Source organism: Dreissena polymorpha, chromosome 13, assembly GCF_020536995.1.
Source record: "Dreissena polymorpha isolate Duluth1 chromosome 13, UMN_Dpol_1.0, whole genome shotgun sequence".
Lineage (NCBI taxonomy): Eukaryota > Metazoa > Mollusca > Bivalvia > Myida > Dreissenidae > Dreissena > Dreissena polymorpha.
The window spans coordinates 6,804,974-6,827,035 of NC_068367.1; positions in this window are offsets into that span (position 1 = coordinate 6,804,974).

The following is a 22,062-nucleotide window of genomic DNA, read 5'->3' on the forward strand; positions in this document are numbered from 1 at the left end:
CGTGTTTTTATTTTCTTCATTTTTGATGAATTGTTGAACATCAGAAACATTTATGTCTTTAAATTCATTTTGAACCAAGGGACTTTCAAGACTGGAATTTAGAGTTTCATTTGTTTCAAAACTTTGATCATTAATTAAAGGTTGGCCACTTGCTAAGTTATTGAGCATGGGATCTGCACAAGGTGTAAACTCATCAACAATTTCAGCTGCATCAAAACCAAATTCGTTTTTAAACTGTTCATAAGTCATTTCAACTGGTTTAACTTGATCTTCACTTAAATCATCCCAAACAATATTGAAACCATATGTGTTTTCAGACATTTTACTTACAAATCTTGTTTATTTCAATGTTTATCCTTATTTATTTATTTTTCAATAAATTCTGTAGCAGACAACGTTTTACTATAAACTGAGCAGGGCCGTACAAAATGTATTTTTTTATATAAATAAAAAATAACAAAACAAAAATCGTGTAATTTTATATTTTATTTCAACATTTCTTTTGATGAATATGTCATATATATATTTTTCTGCAAAATATGCACATTTTCTTCGAATGGGTGACCTTTAAAGTCGATCAATGAACCAAACAATATCGACCTAATTTAAGCGCATATCGCATGACGTCATTTGAAAAGTAGTCCGTGCACGCGACAGGTATATTCCACAGTGTTGAAGACAGACAAGTATATCCCACAACGTGTTATACCGTCAATGTCGCGGTGAAAATGGGATAAAAAACAGTGCCCAGTTTAATTTCATTAAAAAAGGGAGAACAGTTAAACATGTTTACTACCTCTTAAAAACTACCTGTATTTGAAGGTATTATGCGAAGATTACTGAAATATTATTGATGTCGTTTGAAATAAACGCAGAGTCTGTATGTTAAGAGTTTGCAGTTAGAGAAGAAAATATTTGACTAAAAGTAGAACAGTAAAAGTGTAAACATTTATGTTATTATAACGCATAACATATGTAAATCTTACCGAGGTCACCCAAATTGTTTTGTTCTGATATTATCCAAAGATTAACCAACCCAATTTACATCAATTAGCTTGATATGGGAGTTATCTAATGATTGCGTCGAATCCATAAACCTTCTTAGAAGCAATATCAGAAACAAAAGCGCAAGTTGCACTTACTTAATAGCAAAAATATAGAACTCGTATTTGTTGCTTGAACTACATAACATTATTGATATAGCATGATTGATGGTAAAGTGCTGATAGCTAGTATGTAAAATGTTGTTCCTCTGACACTCGTAAATATATATGTCGGCATTAATAAGCTCAGAACACGTCAGGAAGTTTTTACGAGTGTATTGTTTACAGAGGCTTTACCAAGTGCAGGCAAAGGGTGGTTGAGCTAAAATAACTGTCAGAAACTTTATTGCTTGTGTTTATTTTAAGAAGAGGCACGTGAAGTAAATACCTCGTCTGAAGTATTTCTAGTACGTTGTCAGTGTTTTAAGCAATAATTTACCGTCATAATAACAATATGATTAATGTGTGATGATTTTACAATGTATACAAAACAATTCGTTGCGCGACACTTTTTTCAGTTTAAAATATACACAAACAAAATTAACAACAAGCGAGAGTTACTATGTTGAATTGCCAAATAGTTAATTGACATCGGAGGCCTCTTAGATGCTATCTGTTAGATATGAACGTGCGAAGTCGGTTTTAGTTCCAACAAATAGCATATCAACGTACTCAAGTGAAAATGTCCTGGATTTCCTTATATCGGATTTAGTTAATGTACTGCATGAAAACAGAATCGATAAGGTAATAATTTTCTTATATATGCATGCATCCACATCGGTAAATGTATCATCGAATAATTAACAAATGAAATAAATATAAAGTTATCAGTGAAATATATTCACACAGTTCATATAAAACAGAGCATGTGCATGTAAGTGTTAAATTACTATACATGAATAGTGTAATAATACATTACAAAATAAATACTGATCAATTGACAAATTTTCGACAAGCCATTTTACCTAAATATAACGTGTTAGATATATAAACAGACCAGTAAATCAAACGGCTCTATATTAACACCATCACTTAACATGACTGTGTTTCTATTTGATTCGTGTCATGTTTCTCTGTTATTGATATTTTTTGTTTTTATAATAGTGTGCTTTATTGGATTTCTCTGGTTTCTACAACAGTATTTTAATAGTTGCCCTAGCACAGAGTACAAACTCAAGTTGCTCACATTGGTTTACGAGTACTAAGCGCACATACGTATGCCAGTTACTGACTATTGCCCTATTAACTCGAGATCCTCGATCATGTAGTCAACATTTGAGTTGCGTTCTAAAAAAATAGGCATAATGCATGTGCGTAAAGTATCGTCCCACATGAGCATGTGCAGTCCGCACAGGCTTATCAGGGACGACACTTTCCGCTTTATGTTATTTTTAGTTTCAAGGAATTCCCTCCTTACCGAAAATCAAGTTTAGGTGGAAAGTATGGTCCCTGATTAGCCTGTATGGACTGCACAGGCTAATTTGGCATGACACTTTACGCACATGGAATACACCATTTTTCTCAGAACAAGGCTCATTTCATGTGCTAGCTGGTTTACCGGTACTTAATTGCACATACTGATGCCTGCTTCTGACAACTGCCCAACTTAATTAAAAGGTAGGGATATACTAGCCGTACAAATAATATTATGGCAAATCACCTCGAATATTTGCATACATGCATTTAAAGGGGCCTTTACACAGATTTTGGCATGTTTTGAAGTTTGACATTAAATACTTATATTGATAAATGTAAACATTAAATTTTAAAAGCTCTAGTAAAAAAATAAAAATAAAAATTTAAAAAGGTAAAAAAAAGAAGCCCACAGCAGAGCTCGAACCAGTGACCCCCGGAATCCTGAAGTAAAAACCGTTAGCCAACTGAGCTATCTTGCCAAGCATACATAAAATGCGTATTTTATACGTTATATAAGCAATCTTCGTAGTTTCACAAATTTAAACGACAACAACAGAACTCTCCAAATTATTAAATCGTTTCGCGTTGCAACGCTTTATAATTTTAAGGTTTTTAAATTGTCAAAAGATGCATATAATGGCTATATTAGACCATGCCAAATGTTCAGTGATAATGTTGCCTCACAAATATCATAACTAAACCGAAAATTTGCAAATCTGAAACATTTTTTTTCAATTTTGTAACTTTACCAAACCGTGAAAAGATCCCTTTAAAAAGGGCAATGTGATCACTGCAAATTGTATTTGAATTGAGGCAGTAAAAATATTGCAGTTTCGCTAACAGTATATATGCCCTAATTACATGGATACATTCTAATACTGGGTAAGTACCAATGTGTATGATATTGTCAATGTTTTTACGTAAGCGACTCATTGCTCAATCATGTTGAAATCACTCATGCCGTGTCGTTACCGTATTAAAAAGGTCAGAACAATTTAAAACAGTTCATGAACCATGTTGTGTTACGACTGGCGACTTATCAGCAAAAGTACATAATACATAATACATAACTATAAATCTTTTCCGCAGGTATCTTATTAGTGTTACCGAGGTATTAATTTTTATGTCCATAAGATGGCTTTAGACATAGTAAGACAAAAGTGAAACTTTCGTTTTGTTGTTAAGGTAGTTAACATGAAACATTTGTTATCGATTGATTCCTGACAAAAAGAATCTGCGCTTTTATTGACTTTCGCCTTACTATTATCATTTAGGCATCATTTAGGCATGGCGTTTAACTCTTTAACTGAAGTCATCGTTAGTCTGCCGCCTTTATCATCTGACAAATGTGAAGAAATTGCATAAGAAGTCACGTGGAAAAGTTCACACCACTTTGACTAGCCAATTAAAACGACGTCTTCAAAAGCTTTTGGTATAATTGTTTGTTTACTCGATAAGGAACTGTACATAAGGAAATAGTTGATGGGGTTGACAACGGACACCTGCGTTTTACTTCAAAGGTGAATTGCGCGTGGCCTGTTATGCCTTGCCGTGCCGTCGGATCATCGCGGCAACAAACGAGCGAGCCATTAATGCTAGGCGTCTAAGTGGGCATTAACGACATGAGTAAAACAGTATTATACTTGATTGACATTATCAATTAAAAAGTTGAGCGATACTTATTTAAGAGGATAACATAATGTCTTTGCTGCGCTAAATAGAAAGTGAGGACAATTTTTTTTAAAGAGATCGGTTGTATTCACCATTCCGTTTGTCCTCGTAAGGCTCTTTCTCTAAGTTATAAGGAATAGATTTTGCATATACCATAAGACACACAATATAACTATATCGAACAGAACTACCTGGAAATAGTTACAAAGACTTGGCCTCAACTACAGTCGGAATTAATTAAAAATATAATGAATAGTTGTTAGAACCGTTTGTCCTTTCGGTTATTACCTCCTTTTCAAAGGAAATATTTTTCTGATGAAAGCAATACCAGTCGTTGAAAACACTCTCAGAAAAGCATTTCGTTAGATGTTTGCACTTGTATATGTCTAAATGAAAGTTGTGAAGTCTGTATTCTGTTTCTCAATATTACAGATGCGTTTTTACTATGTATATATATTTACTTTATATATGCATTAATGTGTAAATCTAACTAACTATTTAAAAATTGAATCGCAAAATGTTTTTGACTACGTTCTTATGTCTTTAAGGGGCCTTTTTACGTTTGGGAAAATTGACAAAAATGAAAAAGTTGTTTCAGATTCGCAAAATTTCGTTTTAGTTATGATATTTGTGAGGAAAAAGTAATACTGAACATTTACCATGCTCTAAATAGCCATTATATGCATCTTTTGACTATTTAAAAACCCGAAAATTATCAAGCGTTGCAACGCGAAACGAATTAATAATTTGGAGAGTTCTGTTGTTACCGTTATATTTTGTGCAACTACAAGGATTGCTTATATAAAGTATAAAATACATCAGGCGGTGTATTCGGAAGGATGGCCGAGTGGTCTAAGTCGCAGTCTTTTTACTCCAGGAGTCCAGGGGTCACTGGTTCGAGTCCTGCTGACGGTTACCTTTTTTTCTTTTTTAAATTGTATTCTTGATGTTTTACTGGAGCATTTTATAGCCAATGTTAACATTTATCAATATAAAGCATTTAATGAAAAACTTCAAAACATGCCAAAATCTGTGAAAAAGGCCCATAATAAGCCGTGACTTAATATATTTAAATTGCAAGGTAGCAACACTGCGTTAGTTAGCGCATAATTACCACCGCTTTTGCAACTGTTTCTCGACGAACCATGATATATTAGCATTAATTTTTGTCATGGGCAATCATATTTCAATTGTTGTCTGCACATGGAAGAAACTTGGTAAACAGACAAGATTCGATTCGCTTGTGGAGTTATTAAGTTTTATTTTTATACCACTGATTTTGATAAGAAAGCATCTAAGTAGTTTAATATGAATGTATAGATGCGAGAAATCAAATGGGTATATACAACTACTGAACTTTTTTTTATTTATGTTGATGTATTTCTTATACATATTGTATTGTATTCGAACGTATCGTGTAAGCATGTTGCAGAACGATTTTAATCAGAAGTAATATTAATAATACATAATATTAATACAAAAACAATACACTTACACTAAGCATCAAACTACCGGGAAAAAACAACACAGGGCGATACAACTATCACCACGGAAGTACCAAGAAATTATCAAGTGATGGTATCTTCTCACAGCTTGTTATGTTCATTTTGTTTAGAAGATTTTATAGATTCGTCTTCTATCTGTAATATTTATAATAATTCTATAGCGAATATGTTAATACACATACTTTCTGCTAAAATAACTTGATAATTGTGAATTGTTTAACTCTGTATTTTACTTTATCTTATCAATAATCCTTGGTCTTGTAAAATACAAGCAGTGTATGACATATTATTTATCACAATATTTAATATTTTCAGTTTAAAGCTTTTTTGCAAAAAGTCATTTAAACTAATAACCACGTATCCGTAAAACAAACATGTTTCATTAAAGTATTAGTTAACAAAACACTATGGACATCAAGTATTGTTAAGGAGAACGTACGAGGTCAGTACCAAGTATTTCCCCTTTCTTAGCCCAGCATGATATTTCTTAAATAAAAAGCTCGGACACACACACACACACACACACACACACACACACACACACACGCACGCACGCACGCACGCACGCACGATCGCACGCACGCACGCACACACACACGCACGCACACACACACACAAACACACGCACGCACGCACGCACGCACGATCGCACGCACGCACGCACGCACGCACGCACGCACGCACGCACGCACGCACGCACGCACGCACGCACGCACGCACGCACGCACGCACGCACGCACGCACGCACGCACGCACGCACGCACACACACACACACACACACACACACACACACACACACACACACACACACACACACACACACACACACACACACACACACACACACACACACACACACACACACACACACACACACACACATTTTTGTTCTCTTTTGGAACTTGATATATGAGTGTTGCGCAACATATTTGTATATGTATAGGATAAATATAATGTCAAGTAAAATGGTTTGCATTAGCGGTAATATATGGTGTTTTTCATTTGTCTGATCGATTAAACTACATTCCAACTAGAATAAACATACTATGCATCACACTGACTTTATGTAGAACAGTTGACTACATATGTTCGAATAGTTGACAAAATATTCAAGTAAAACAAAAACGTTACAAAATGTCCTTATCAAAGTGAACAGAAGTTTCAAACTTAAATTACAGGAAAGTGCTCATTATATGCTTTATATTAACAAATTGTTTGACTGTTCTTATTAAGAACGACTTACATAAGCACATCTGCACTAAGACATACTGTATAGTCAGCGATCTATATTCCTGTAAAGATCTACTATTTATACTAATCAATCATCTGTATTGCTGTAACATATGTACAGACAAGTGCAAAGCGGATTTTGTAATCAGTATAATGATTTTTTATTTGACAAAAAAGTTGTGTGTGAATACCTGTTTTTAAATTATGTGTTCAGTTATTCCTAGACACGTCCGTATTAGCAAGGTAGAAAGTTATCGGATGAATTAAAACATACTTAAAAAAAACAACTCAATTTTTCATATACAATTAGACTCAAATATTTGTTGTTTATATCTTTGTTTATGTAAACCAAAATCAACACGCAAACGTGTTTTGATCGCCAACTATCAGGCTGTATATCTCGATATCGTAGCGTTCACGTCTGTAACATACACATTGCTAATAACGCCATTCAAATAAATGTGCTATTTACCTTTACTTTCATAGCTAGTGCTAATAACGCCATTTAAATAAATGTGTTATTTACCTTTAGTTTCATAGCTAGTGCTAATAACGCCATTCACATAAATTTGCTATTTACCTTTACTTTCATAGTTAGTGCTAATAAAGTCATTCAAATTATTTGCTATTTACCGTAACTGCAATAGTAAGTGCTAATAACGCCATTCAAATTAATTTGCTATTTACCTTTACTTTCATAGTTAGCACGTTAAGAAAATATAAAATAGTAACAATCGTACTAAACGATACATTATAGTTCCTCTTCTTTTCAAATGTTCGTTGGATATAGTTGAAACGCAACTGACAATTAATCTTAGTAGGCAACACGAGAACTAAGCCCTTTTTATTAAGTTTGATGCGTGTACATAAAATGTTGTTTGAATTATTTCGTGCGAATATTATGTTTATAGATGATGTGTAAGCGATATTGTGTAATTACACGCATACGTCCCATACATTTTTAAATTAGAAGTAGTATTGATTTGATAAATATACTCTGGCTTCTTTCGATAAATTTATATTTAGTTTGAATCACGAACACGACTTATATAAGTTTTATTTAGTGTATTATTGTTTTACAAAAGCATGCTTAATTTTATGTCCTCAAACGCGTGTCTAATCTAGTCGCCTAATCCTTTCTTGTTTCTTAAGTATTAATATGTCGTCGATTACGGATCATCTTGAACAAAACGTCTGGGTTGACGATCCTAATGACAATGTAATAGTTATGCAATATGACTGAATGCTTTAACTGGGTGATTTTAGAGTTGTAAATAAAATACATCATTATCTAGTTCATAGATTGTTCCTTAACAGGTTTAAGCGTTTTTACATACACAATGTCGAACGTGTTTTTGTACAGTAAACGATGTAGGTCTCTGTGCAAGGGCATGAAAGTTTTGCAACTTGATCTAATCGATTTAACACAGGCTACGTTTGTTTTATCACGAAATGTTTTAAGTTGCGCATTGCTCGCTACGCAAATCTAATAAATTAACGCTTGCAGTTGTATTTAATTTTTACATATGGATAGAACGTTTAGAAAATATATTATATGACCAAATGTACAAAAATACAAAAGTTTATCTTTCAAATACATTTCTAATGCTATGTGGACTAAGTTGAAACGCTTCTGGTACCAACACATATTGTAAAACATGAACACTACAATGTTTCTTAATTTTGATTCATGTAAATGTATAGAATCTTGAACTATTTAGCCTTTATATTTATTATTTATATTTTGTGTATGGCTTTTTTTTGCGATATAACGTTTAAACATATACATATAAAACTTAATTGAAACGTAATAGTCGTATTGATGTTATATTTATACTGTGTATATTATCGAGCAGTCAACATTTATTTTGATTCGTGAAAACGACAATACCTATATTTATGCAGACAGTTTTATTTGTATATATAATTTGTTTTACAAAGAATAAGTAGCAATGAAAATATAATATGATATATGACGTCGATTATAGCCATAGAACAAGTTATAACCATGTTAGTAGTTATCGTTGACAGTGCGTATGATTATATTAATTATTGTAACTTTTGCAAATTCAAATATTTGTTCACCCGACAGCAACATGGAAATGGTGAATAATAGTCGATTAAGACACATTTATTCTTTTAAATGTATTGTTTTCAACGCGTTTGATTAAATTATTTGCAAATGATGCGAATATATTGGGTAGGTGTACATAATATAAATCTGCATTAAATCCTAATGTAAAACACAATTATAGTGAAAATTGACATTAAATCATGATATAAATAACTTAATTTGCAAACATGCAAAATAGGACTACACACATAAAATGGTTATACATGAAAGTACTATTATATCGCTTCTACCAAATATTCGAGATGCCCCGTTCAACTAAATAGTGATTGCAATCATATATAACGTCTTACAGTACGCCGACAACATTTCAATGATAAACATCCGTGGGTTCCTATCAGCATAATCCTTCTTAAGGAGAGTCTTGATTTTAACAAACCTACTTTCCACGATGCATTTCGCATCCACTGCAATTATGTGTCATTGTATCATTTTGGCAAATACACATCTTCTGCCAATCATGCAGGTATTTTGTTGTTTTGTAATGGTTTAATGTATCATTTATGGAATGTTTAAGAGACACGTTTATCAATGCGTGAATTAACATGTGTCATTGTTTTTACATCTTCATAAATTTAAATAATATAATATTGTATGCACAAACGTGCATAACACTGAGGACACTTGTGTTTATACGTGGGAAAAGTTTTGTTAATAACTACACATATAGATACGATGACACAAACACAAAATCAAGTGCTCATTAAGCCTTTAATTCAGAATCAATGCTTATTTCTCGTAAAACAAATAAACCGCACCACCCTCTACTCTCAAGGGTGGCGTTGATATCTACCTCTGGTAGATATTTACAAACACTTAGGAGTATATTTGGCAAATGACTGTACTTGGCACGAACACATTACTTTTATTAAAGAGAAAGCTTAGAAGCGGATTAATATAATGCGACGTCTAAAATCAATGCTTACTCTTTTATGTATGTTGACTTGGCAATGTGTATTACTGTGATTATAAGATTGGTGGTTTCGCCAAATAAATAACCTATGGACAGATTGATTACAAAAAACCCGAAAGTTGTTCTCTCACCATTGAGAATTCCGATTACACGTAGTATTCATTTGCCGTTAAATTATAGACAATTACTTTTTTCTAAACCTACAGCCAAATTAAGTTTACTTCGAACATCTTTCATTGGAGGTACAATGCGGCTGGGTTCTAGTTCGCAGCGTAATTTAGCTCCGTGTAATCGGTATCCTACAATAAATAAGTGCAACTTCAGGAAGTGTTTATGTTGCAAGTATTTAAATATGTCCTCTTTTATTCTTTCATCGGTTAATAACCGCAAATTTTCAGTTAATATTAAATCCGATGTCTCATGAAATTCTATGCATGTGGTTTATGTTATTACTTGAAATGTACCCTGTTGTGGTGCGCAATACGTTGGGCAGACGGGTAGATCACTTAAAACACGTTTTAGGGAACATTTTTTTAAAATTAAAAATAACAATAAATTTTATAACTTCATTTACCAGCACTTTAATAAAACAGGTCATAGCGTAACAAATATTTCAATTCAACCTGTGGAGCAACTTATTTTTAATAATAGTACTTCAAGTCAGTGCCAATTAAAAGCAAGTTGCATGTCAGAATTTGAATGGATTAAACGTTTGCAATCAGCTTACCCACTTGGATTAAATGATAATATTCTAAATGTTGGAACAATTTCTAAAAATAAATCGATTAATTCATTTTCTCTGTTTAGTAAACGTCTAAGAAATAAACGTTCACATGGCATTAGGAAAAATGGTAACTTAAGGCGAAATTTAAACGTCTGCTTTCTTTAAATGATTGCTACACAGTATTACAAAATGGGGGTAAACATAAATTACTAAGTGCACTTTGCTCTCTTTCTGTTTCTTCGTTGGCGCATATTGATAAGGAATGTAAACTTATTTTACTTCAATCTGACCCTCTATATGAATGTGCTTGTATTATTGAATCTTTCACTGACTACTATCGTAAACCTTTTATTGAAAATGTACTTAACAAAACTAGAAATCGTATCAAAATTGAGTTTTGTAACAAAGGCCTTGATTTAATTGACCTTCCTAAAATATTCAATGATAAAAATGAACGTCGGTTGATTCCCCCTTATTTCCGCAATACTGAATCACCACTTATTTGCTACAAATATTGTCAACCTGTAAGAAGTATCGTTTTTAATTATAATTCTATTTCCACAGATATAAATGTAATAAGAAATTGTCCTACATTATGTGACTGTACTAGTTCTAAATATATATATGGTCCAGTTGGACATGTTATTACTGGGGACCTTAATTTCATTCAAAATAAAAACCTTAGAAATTTGCTACGCAGAGGCCCTAAGTACAGACTGCCTATTCCTGTTGATTTTGATGACTGCATTAAGAATATCGTAACATCCTTACATGATTATTGCACTAAATGGTGCAGGAAGGAAAATGCTGAAATTACTGCACTCAATGATTGGAAAACAAAAATATTTAGTATGGCCATGAATAAAATATGTTTTTATGATGCACATCCTTTGGCCCTACCACATTCACCTAAATTTAATAAACAAAATCTCTGTAAATTGCTTGAAGACTTAAAATCTAAATTCGTCTTAGTTCCTGCTGATAAGGCTGCTAATAATGTTATCATAATATGACGAGTGTTTTATGTTCAAACTATTTCACAAGAACTTTCACAAACTACATCATATTGTGAGTACAATAAGCAACCTAATTAAATTATTACCGACCATATTGCCCAATGCATAAAGTTAAATGTAATAGTCAATATTACTGACAAGAAATTGCCATCACTTTACTGGATACCTAAATTACATAAGACGCCATATAAAAGTCGTTTTATCGCTTATTCGGTGTCTTGTACTACCAAACAATTATCAGTGTATCTTACATCTGCATTGAGTGCTATTAGATATCATATAGCTAAATTTTGTAATAAAGGTTATGAAAATAGTAATATTAACCTATTTTGGTCAATAAAAAACACCTTAGAAGTTATTGATAAAATTGAAAATAAAAAATATAAGGTGTCACAGGTAAGTACTTATGATTTTTCTACACTATATACAACGCTTCCTCACGCTTTAATAAAATCCAAACTTGTTTCTTTGATTGAAAAAACTTTTGCTATGGAGAAGTGTTTGTATCTAGCTTTAAACACTAAAACAGCTTTTTTTACTAATCAGATATTAGATAATTACATCATTTGGACTGGTCTTGACTTTTGTGCAGCACTTACTTTTCTTTTGGATAACTTGTTTGTTGAATTTAATGGTAAAATATTTAAACAAATTATTGGCGTTCCTATGGGTACTAATTGTGCGCTACTTATAGCTGACCTTTTTTATATTGTTATGAAAGCGAATTTATGTTAGAATTATCTAAAACTAAGCAAGAAGATTTGATTAATTGTTTTAACCTTACTAGTAGGTACATTGATGACATACTTAATTTAGATAATCCATTATTTGAACAATATATTCACAAAATCTACCCAAAAGAACTAGTCTTAAATAGATCGTGTATATCCAATACAGACGCTGCGTATTTAGACTTAAATTTAACTATTAATAATAATTTGATCAAAACTAGTTTATACAACAAACGGGACGATTTTAACTTTGAAATTGTGAATTTTCCGTTTCTAGATGGCAACATCCCTAAAGGACCTTCCTATGGTATTTACATTTCGCAGTTAGTACGTTATGCCAGAGCACGTTCGTGTATTAAAGATTTTAATGATCGTAATCTAATATTAACTAACAAATTGCTAAAACAAGGCTTTTTGTATCATAACCTAAGAAATAAATTTGCTAGATTTTACTCTAAGTATGGTGATTTAATTTCAAAATATAATGTTTCTTTAAAATGGCATTTAAATAATGGAATCTCCCATCCATCATTTTACGGAGATGTTTTGAAGCGTGTCCGCAAATTAAAATATGTTAAACCAAATGTTCATATTAAACTTTTCAATTTAATTAACTTGTTTTTATCAAAAGGATACGATGTTTATGTACTTAAAAACACGTGTTTGATGGTTTTCGATTCACTATATCTTTCTTCCCTTTAAATTTGGAATCATTAGTGATATTATAGGCATTTTTCACTGTTGAATAAAATTGTGTCATTGTGTCGTATCAACTAATCTGCATGAATACTACATTATAGGCATTTTTCACTGTTGAATAAAATTGTGTCATTGTGTCGTATGAACAAATCTGCATGTAAACTACATTTGGACTCAAATCGTACATCAAATCATTTCTGTATTCAGTTGTCAAAACACCTATATACTGTTTGATTCCAATAATGTCGCTTTAATGGAATTACCATTTTTATTCATTTGCTTCTTAATATTAAATCACCTAAACTTGTTTTATTAGTAGCACAGCCCCATTAATATTTTAATTTAGTACTACCCCTGGAATTTGTTCACGTCATTATGTCATTATGGATTTTTGTGACGTCATACGACCGACTTTCCCAGTTGTAATCTACATGCATAGGTCATTGGGTTTATAACGTTCCATTTTATTTATATTTTCTCTCTGATAGGCGTTTCTTGTTTGATTTAATTATTTTTATATTTTTAGCAGTCACATAAACAACCAAGCTATGTAATATGGAATTTTTACACCCATTATTGCTGCTTCTTCCTGTATTCGCGCGATGATTATCTGAGATATTAACTCCATGATTCTATATTCTCAAATCTTTTCTATAAAGAAGGAATGTAGTTGACAATTGTTAATAGTTTTATTTGATCGTTCGTCAAAAAGTTGTATTTCTGTTACTCTTGTATCTTCAATGCAATTGAGTAATTAAATAGTAATTAAATTGAATGCGTTTTAATTCCCTTTTATTATTGTTTAATTTGAGTTACAATGCTATGACGTTAAATTTTATTTACACTTAAATGCATTATGAATATTGCTGGGCCAAGTGTGAGGTTGAGCGCTCTATAACCAGGTTTAAACCCTCAATGCTTTGCATTGACCGTTCCAAGGCGGTGACCCCAGCTTTATTCATATTTTGTGTTTATGTTGGTTTGTATTGTGCTGTATTGTGCTGTTTTGTACTGTTTGGGCAATCGGTCACTTGCCTTAAATAAAGGACCAACTAATTGTTTTTAATGAAAATTCAATACTGCTCCAGCAGCTGGAGTTTCACTTCATTGACGTATCTGAAATACTTTTGCCGTACTCTCAAACGACAAACATATCATGTAAATGACAGAGTCAAGTGTAATACAAGTTTTTATTAATGTATATTGAATGCGACAGCGTGCTTAATGATCTATTTTGTGGCGACAGAAAATGTTTGATGCTTGATAATTTCGAAATTCCCGGATAATGGAATTGGTGAAGTCAATTGTCATCTATTATTTGATATTGTTGTGGCGACAGAAATCTTACGATCCTTGATTTGTTCCGGTATGTCCGGATAATGGAAATTATTAAGTACATTGCCATCTATTATTTTTGTAGTAAAATACTATTTTAATTCATGGAAGGGCCTCGAGTATTAGTCCTGGAAGGAGCACATATTGCGTTAACATTGAAACGATGACTCTTAAACTCAAACTGGCTGAGCTAGTGTTTAAACACGTATTTGGAAGCCGATGACAATTATATCAATCATGCATGTCGAATAATTTTGACTAATTTTTAAATGTAGGCGGTAACCATTATGCATTTACTCGGTTAATTGTCTGATTTCTGTATAGCAATTTTTACTTACAAAAAAGATAATAGAAGACCGATGTCGAAAACCAGAGGGATTCCTACTATTTATGGAACTGCTTCTGGAAGATGCAAAAACACAGCATGACGTCATCAACACTATATGTTAAATGGTTTCTTTATTGTGACAGTGTGCTTAGCTATAAAGTATACTCGTTGTTCCGCAAGTTTCTAAGATAAACGTGAATGAATACGAAGATTTCACGTAAACAACATACATTATACCGCACACAATATCAAAACAAAATGCATTGACAGTACAGAGATTGGTAAAATATATTTTAGTTGACAGCAAAATATACATTTATACGCAATAAATCGAGTAGTACATTTCGAATTTCTAACTGACCATTACATACTATTTCGATGACATATATAAAGGTAAAACAAAAGAGACGCGAAAACCTAATCATTGACTTATAATGACTGCACTCATAGCAAACGCAACTAGCACGTATGATTAACGTTGAGAAACCTGTTCAAATATTTCATTCTTATCCTGTATTGTGTACTGTTAATTTGTAATACGTTTACATTAAACAAAAAATCACACCATTATAAATGCTTTTCATCTTTTAATATCCTTTATGAATCTAATTACGTACTTCTTCAAAGATGATGATTTTCTCTGAACTGTAATTATTTTAAGCAGATAATTGTATACTTGAACCAGATTCTAGAAATACACTGGGTAATTGAAATTTCCTCTACTAATGAAGTACTAGTGCATGTTTATAGCTAATGTATTGTGTTCATTTGAAACGCATTACGTAAGCAAACAATTTGAGATGATTCCATATCTGATGCTCACATTTTGCACTTTTTCGTAGTCGAATGCATTATCAAGTCGGATTATTTGTGGCCGAAATAAAACCAATTTTCGTTTGAGCATAACTGACTTTGATGAAATAATTATAAATATAGTTATGTATAACTTCTGTTAACATAGCAAGCATTCATACAATAATGGAGCACTTCAGATTGTCTTTGATTTTATGGGACTGACCCGCAGTGTGTTCAATTTATTACTTACTTCACACTTTACTGAAACAATAGATTACGAATATAATGTACTACTTATTGCAATACATCGTGTCTGTTTTATAAATTAGTGTCAATATCGTCATAAGAATACACTTGTTTTGACAAATCTATTGTCTTGTTTTTTGCAGTCTAAAACACATGATTTATGTTAAATTATTTACAACAATTGTCCTTTAGATAACTTGAATAACGTGTGTACAAAGATCAAAAACAGCTATAATGAATACCACATATTAACAAAACAAAGTAAAAAACCCAAAAACAATAAAAGTATTTGAGCGACACTTTACAAATCAAATCGAGAAAGATACATATTTTGCAAGCAAGCAAAATCCACTGCTGTCACGATAAATATATATGTAATGCCTTCACGAGACTACTAATCGTTCCCCCAGACGATGTGCTACAGTTTCTTAAAAATCAACTTAACGATATTATAGGTATATATACAATCATAGTCCGTACATGTTAAGTTGTGTATACTGTTTCTCGATACATTCCAGAATAGAATAGATACAGCCCTTAACATTCATATGTAATAGGATAAAAGGGTTCTCCTTATAAATCGAAAATACGATGTACAATGTATACGCAAACGGTTAATACATATTGAAAAGTTAATGCAAAAGCTCTTTTATATATTTCAATTTAAAAACATTTCAATGTAATTGTAAATACAAAAACACATGACCACGATCACTTATCTAAAATTTAACTTCAAATCACTTAACTACTAAAGACAAAATCAAAATTATAGAATCAATGATTTAAGTGCTCAGATAAAGGTGGTATTCTAACATATTTGTAATTAAATGTCTATGCACAACCACTCAACATCTCATCAGAAGATTATATTCTTCAGTTTGAAAAGTGTATGTACAGAATACATAGGGAAGCGGACATGATTCGACGTGGTTGCTAATATTAATTTCCTTTTTCTTACCAAACATTCTAATTATGTCGGAACTTGAATTTACTAATTTACTGATTAATACAATTTGTATACATGTAATTGTTTTAAGAACGTGCACATAAAACGGCATAATACCTCATTACACTTGCATCACGTCGCATTGTTCGATGTTATCAAAAAAACAACAACAGATATCTCTAACAGATGTTAGATGCTGTGTTTCGTGTTAATTCAAATACCAAGCAAAAGGATTATCTCAAACCCAAGCAATGCATCGAATTGGAACATTATCGCGTAATGATAACAGGGGAATAATAAAGTATACAGCTTGCGCAAGTTTAAGAAATCTCACGTTTAGAAAAACTCTGTTCAGAAATAGTAATGGCTATGAAATGTGTTGTTGTTTATGCTTCCTACCACTATATTCTATGTAGCGGTATGAGTGATTGTGACTTAGGTTTTGTTTCATTATATATTTGTGAAATGCTGAAGGATTTTATGTGTAGGCTTACACGAAATGTTAATTATACATCGTTTTAAAGAACACCACCAAAACACTCGAATAGTAACAAATACTAAAATATTCATTTAACAAAACAGTTTTAATTTCCTTTTTTCTGCAAATGTTCCGTTCTTGATAAATATGATTCAAAATAAGTATCACACAATTATTTATATTCATACATACAAAATACCACTTTTGGGTAAAATACATAAAACATAATATATGTTTATGCAACTTTGCATGTTTTTTTTACAAAGGATTCGTTTAATACCTGCATTCCGTGATATGTAATTATGAGTCATGATTATCAAACATCAATTATATATAACATACACTGGCATACAGTACATTTGTTTTGAAGTGCGGGTATTTATACATAGAATACAGTTGCAGTACTTGTACAAATCATTTTGTTTGATTCTAACAAACGTAAATTCCTGATCAAATTGTACAAAGCATGTATAAGCCAACGTAATTGTGGTGGTATAAGTTTGTTTTATTTCATTAAAGAAAGCATTGATTTACTCATCAGGTCCCATATATGCTGATTTCAAACGTTGGTACAGGTAGGTAATATTCTCGTCATAAACACCATTTCCAAAGTACTCATATACCGTCATAATAATTCCATTTGTAGATCAAAATATGTGACGAATAATTGTTTGGAATCGGCGCTTTAAGGCTCTGAAACCTACTTTCCGGTAGTTAAAGCTGCAGTTTATTATAATAAGGTATCATTTAACATGATTTTGACCGTGTAAACATGAAAGTAACTAGTAAGATGTTTATCAGCCACCCCCAGCCACCCCCAGCCACCCTTTTTTTCAGAAATTTAATGTATGTTAATCCGAATGTTAATGTTTATTTGTAAACACACATTTTTGCAAGGCGGAGTTATTTTAAGATGTACATTTCGATATAGTTCCAAGAATATGTCGTGCCAACTTGAGTTACTACTTGGCTTCACTAACAAATATAAAAAGCATGTCATGTCAGTTACGGGCTAAGAGCAGTTCTTTCTACTTGAATTAATATTTACACGAGATCCCATAATCAATTTAACCACCTTCTTGTATTGTGAACGTATGAACCAAGTAATTATCCATATGTTCGATATTTATATAATTTGAAGCTTTTATGATTGACTATTCGGGTAACAAATATGACCATGGGTACTATTTAATGTTTCCTACTTACAGTCAATAAATTTTGATGTATCTGTTCAAATAACCAGGAATGCAGTTCCATTATTTTCAAAGATGAATGGTTGGCACATCGTTTTGATTGTAATTGAACATTTTGCAAGGACTTAGTTTAGTAGTGTGTTACAAATTTACATATTTATTCCGAACGCTGTTTCCTAACATAATTAAGGTTTTAAAACATTGTTCCATTATCAAATCCCTAAACGCCGTGCCTGTCAATATATAAGATAAAACAACACTTTATTGTTACTAATTATGTGTTTTTTGAAGTTACATGTTCGTATATTAAATTATTTGTAAATTATTATAATAAAACTCATACGCACAAAAAAGAAGGAGTAAGAATGTTACTTCAATTTAATGACAAAAGGTAACATATTCGAAACAGAACCTATTTGCATTATGTTTCTGTAGATTTATGTCACATGAAAGTTTGTATGTGTTATGCACGTTTAGTCGGTATAGGAATGCTTATTATAGTGTATATAAAGAATATAATGTTAAATGCTTTTATCGGATATTTCATCGTCGATAGCCAAAATGTCGGGTTTATACTAGCATCTACCTGACTGTAAACAAAAAGTAATGAATGGAACTTCCAGATGTAAGTTAAGGGCATTTTACAGATTGGATAACTATTCCTTAAACGTAATTATTTTTATTTTTTTTTAAATATAATTATTATAATTATTATCATTATTATTGCTATAAATACTTCTACAATTATTTTATTATTATTATTATAATTTTCCCTCTTCTTCTTCTTCTTTTTATTTGTAAGGTATTATTATTATTAATAATTATTATGATTAGTAGTAGTAGTAGTAGTACAAAAAGTTGTAGAAGTAGTTGTTGTAGTAGTAGTAGTAGTATTGTAGTAGTAGTAGTAGTAGTAGTAGTAGTAGTAGTAGTAGTAGTAGTAGTAGTAGTAGTAGTAGTAGTAGTAGTAGTAGTAGTAGTAGTAGTAGTAGTAGTAGTAGTAGTAGTAGTAGTAGTAGTAGTAGTAGTAGTAGTAGTAGTAGTAGTAGTAGTAGTAGTAGTAGTAGTAGTAGTAGTAGTAGTAGTAGTAGTAGTAGTAGTAGTAGTAGTAGTAGTAGTCGTAGTAGTAGTAGTCGTAGTAGTCGTAGTAGTAGTAGTAGTAGTAGTAGTCTAGCCAGTAGAAGTAGTAGTCGCAAGTAGTCGTCGTAGACAGTAGTACGTAGTCAGTACAGTAACTCGTCAGTGGTCATACGTAGTGTCTGTACGTAGTACGTAAGTCGGCGTGTAGTTTCGTCGGCATAGTCGTCGACAAAGTATTTGTAGTAGTAGTAATAGTGCAAGTAGTGAGTAGCTGAGAAGTAGTAATAACGTCTTTATGTTAGTATTATCTTGAACAATTATGTAACACAACCACCAAATAATGAACTCCCTGAAGATTATCAGGTGAAAAAGTCACGTCCGTTTGATTGCCTTGCCCTGTTGTATTCAGTACACAATGTTTAACTTTTGAGACGGGTTGTTCTTTGCTTTTTTGATTGCCGTCAATTTTAGGCCAACTGTTTTTGTATGAAGTTCTTTAAATTGATTGCTTAAAGGAGTTTGTTAAAGTTTAATGTTTGATTTCCGACGGAGTTGCAGGTTTTTTAAATTTTATATTATTGCATAGTTTAAAGACCATGCATGGTTGATATCTATCATTGGGAAAGGACGTTGCACAAATCGCAGTTTTAAGTGTAACATGATTCTAGAGTGTTCAAACCGTTGAATACAAGGTTATTGTCATACACACATTATTGCGGTTTATTTCAACATTTTCGTAAAAAAACACCTATCTAGCTCATATTGTATCTAGAAACAATCATAAATGAGTGATTTCTACGACACGTGTTAACAATCAAATAGCAATTGCAACGTCAATTACTTTGGAGCACAATGTTCTACAACATTACATTTGAACAACGAAACAACAAACAAAAAAACACAACAATCGTCCGTGGAATCATATTTTTTAAATTTTGAAGTGTTTTTAACATGTATTATAATTTATATGATATAGAATTAATTGCTAAAAAGCTCCTACCGTTCATAATATAAATAAACTAGAACGTAAGCTAGTTGTCCTGGTAAACTTTGAATTTTGCTGAAATTTATCAAACAAGGCAGTCATTTTCACTGGCACTCGTCATAATTTGATCACCTGTTTCTCCCCATTGTTACGAAAACATCATATAAAAAGCAAATGATAAATCGTAAAACATCTAATAGAAAAAGTGCATGCCATACCCCAAAGCATGCATATAAAGCGTAAAAGCAGCACTAACGTCATGGCTTTAACAGTATATAACCCTGTATACAAGACGAGAATAAACAGTGTCAAAATCATAAATGATATACATAGCAAAAGTCGCGCGAGAAACATTTCGTTAGCGAACCGAAGTTAATTGGAATTCAATTGAGTTAACCCCTCGTATCTATGCATATCAGGTGAACACAGTGCATTTAACTGTCAGACAGACGTACAGTCAGATAGTTTATTCAGACTTATACAGAAGTACATTTTTTCATACTAAAGTATACATATTATTTGCTCACACGTTCCTTGGTAAAACAAAATAACATAACATAACGTAAAACAGACATTCACGAATACACATACTAATATACTATCAAAGCGATAATGCAATTATTGAACTGAATTGTTTAGAATCGCATTTCTTATCACAAGAGATTCTTCGATATATTCACATACATTATAAATAACTGTTTTATCACATGAAACTAATAAACAATTTAACGTGTGAACATTAAAATCAGTAATTTAGTTTTAATTTTTGACATTTGACTGGATTTTTTTAACATACATAACGCCAGTACGTATTGAATTAACTGTAAGAAGAAATGTTCAAATTTATGAAATCAATTGGTTGGCATCCTTCCATTAACAATGCAGCATGGCGTTGGGTATCTTGTTATTCACGTCTAAACATCGACTAGAAATATGTGTACCTGTAAATGTATATACACAGGCAAGGAAAGTTTTCCAGTTCCACGATTCAACTAGAAATGTGAAAACTGAATATATATAAACATATTATGATTGAATCAATTCTTTTTAATTTGAATTATGATGCCATGTGTGTGCATGTTATTGTTAACTCGTTGCTTAAAGTTAGTACAGGTTAGCAAACATCTGTTATTTGCAAGGCAGATATTACAACTTTTATTATTATTTAATGTTTTAAGTGTGTTTGCACGTATTTTTGTATTAAGTTATGACGAACTGGTCATTCGCCTCAAATAACAGACACAATTTTATAAACTGATAATATTTCTGGAGTTTCATTGTTATTTTATATTACACATATACAAATGAAAGGCGGATGCTGGTGGTTTTTATTGATTTTACATCACGAGGGATCTGGAAACTTAAAATATTTTAGTGAATGACTTTCGAAAAAGATAAAGGTCAAGTAGTTTGTAGATAAAATCTTGTCATAACATCAAGCTAATAACGCTATTTTAGCTCGAGTCTTTTGTTGTTTACGGTCCATTTTATTGACGATATTTATTGCGGCACCTGCGAACGTTTAGCAGTAAAACAGAACATTTCGATAATTTTCGCTGTTGTTTTTCCTAATCCGAAGTGTACATTACAAAGTTT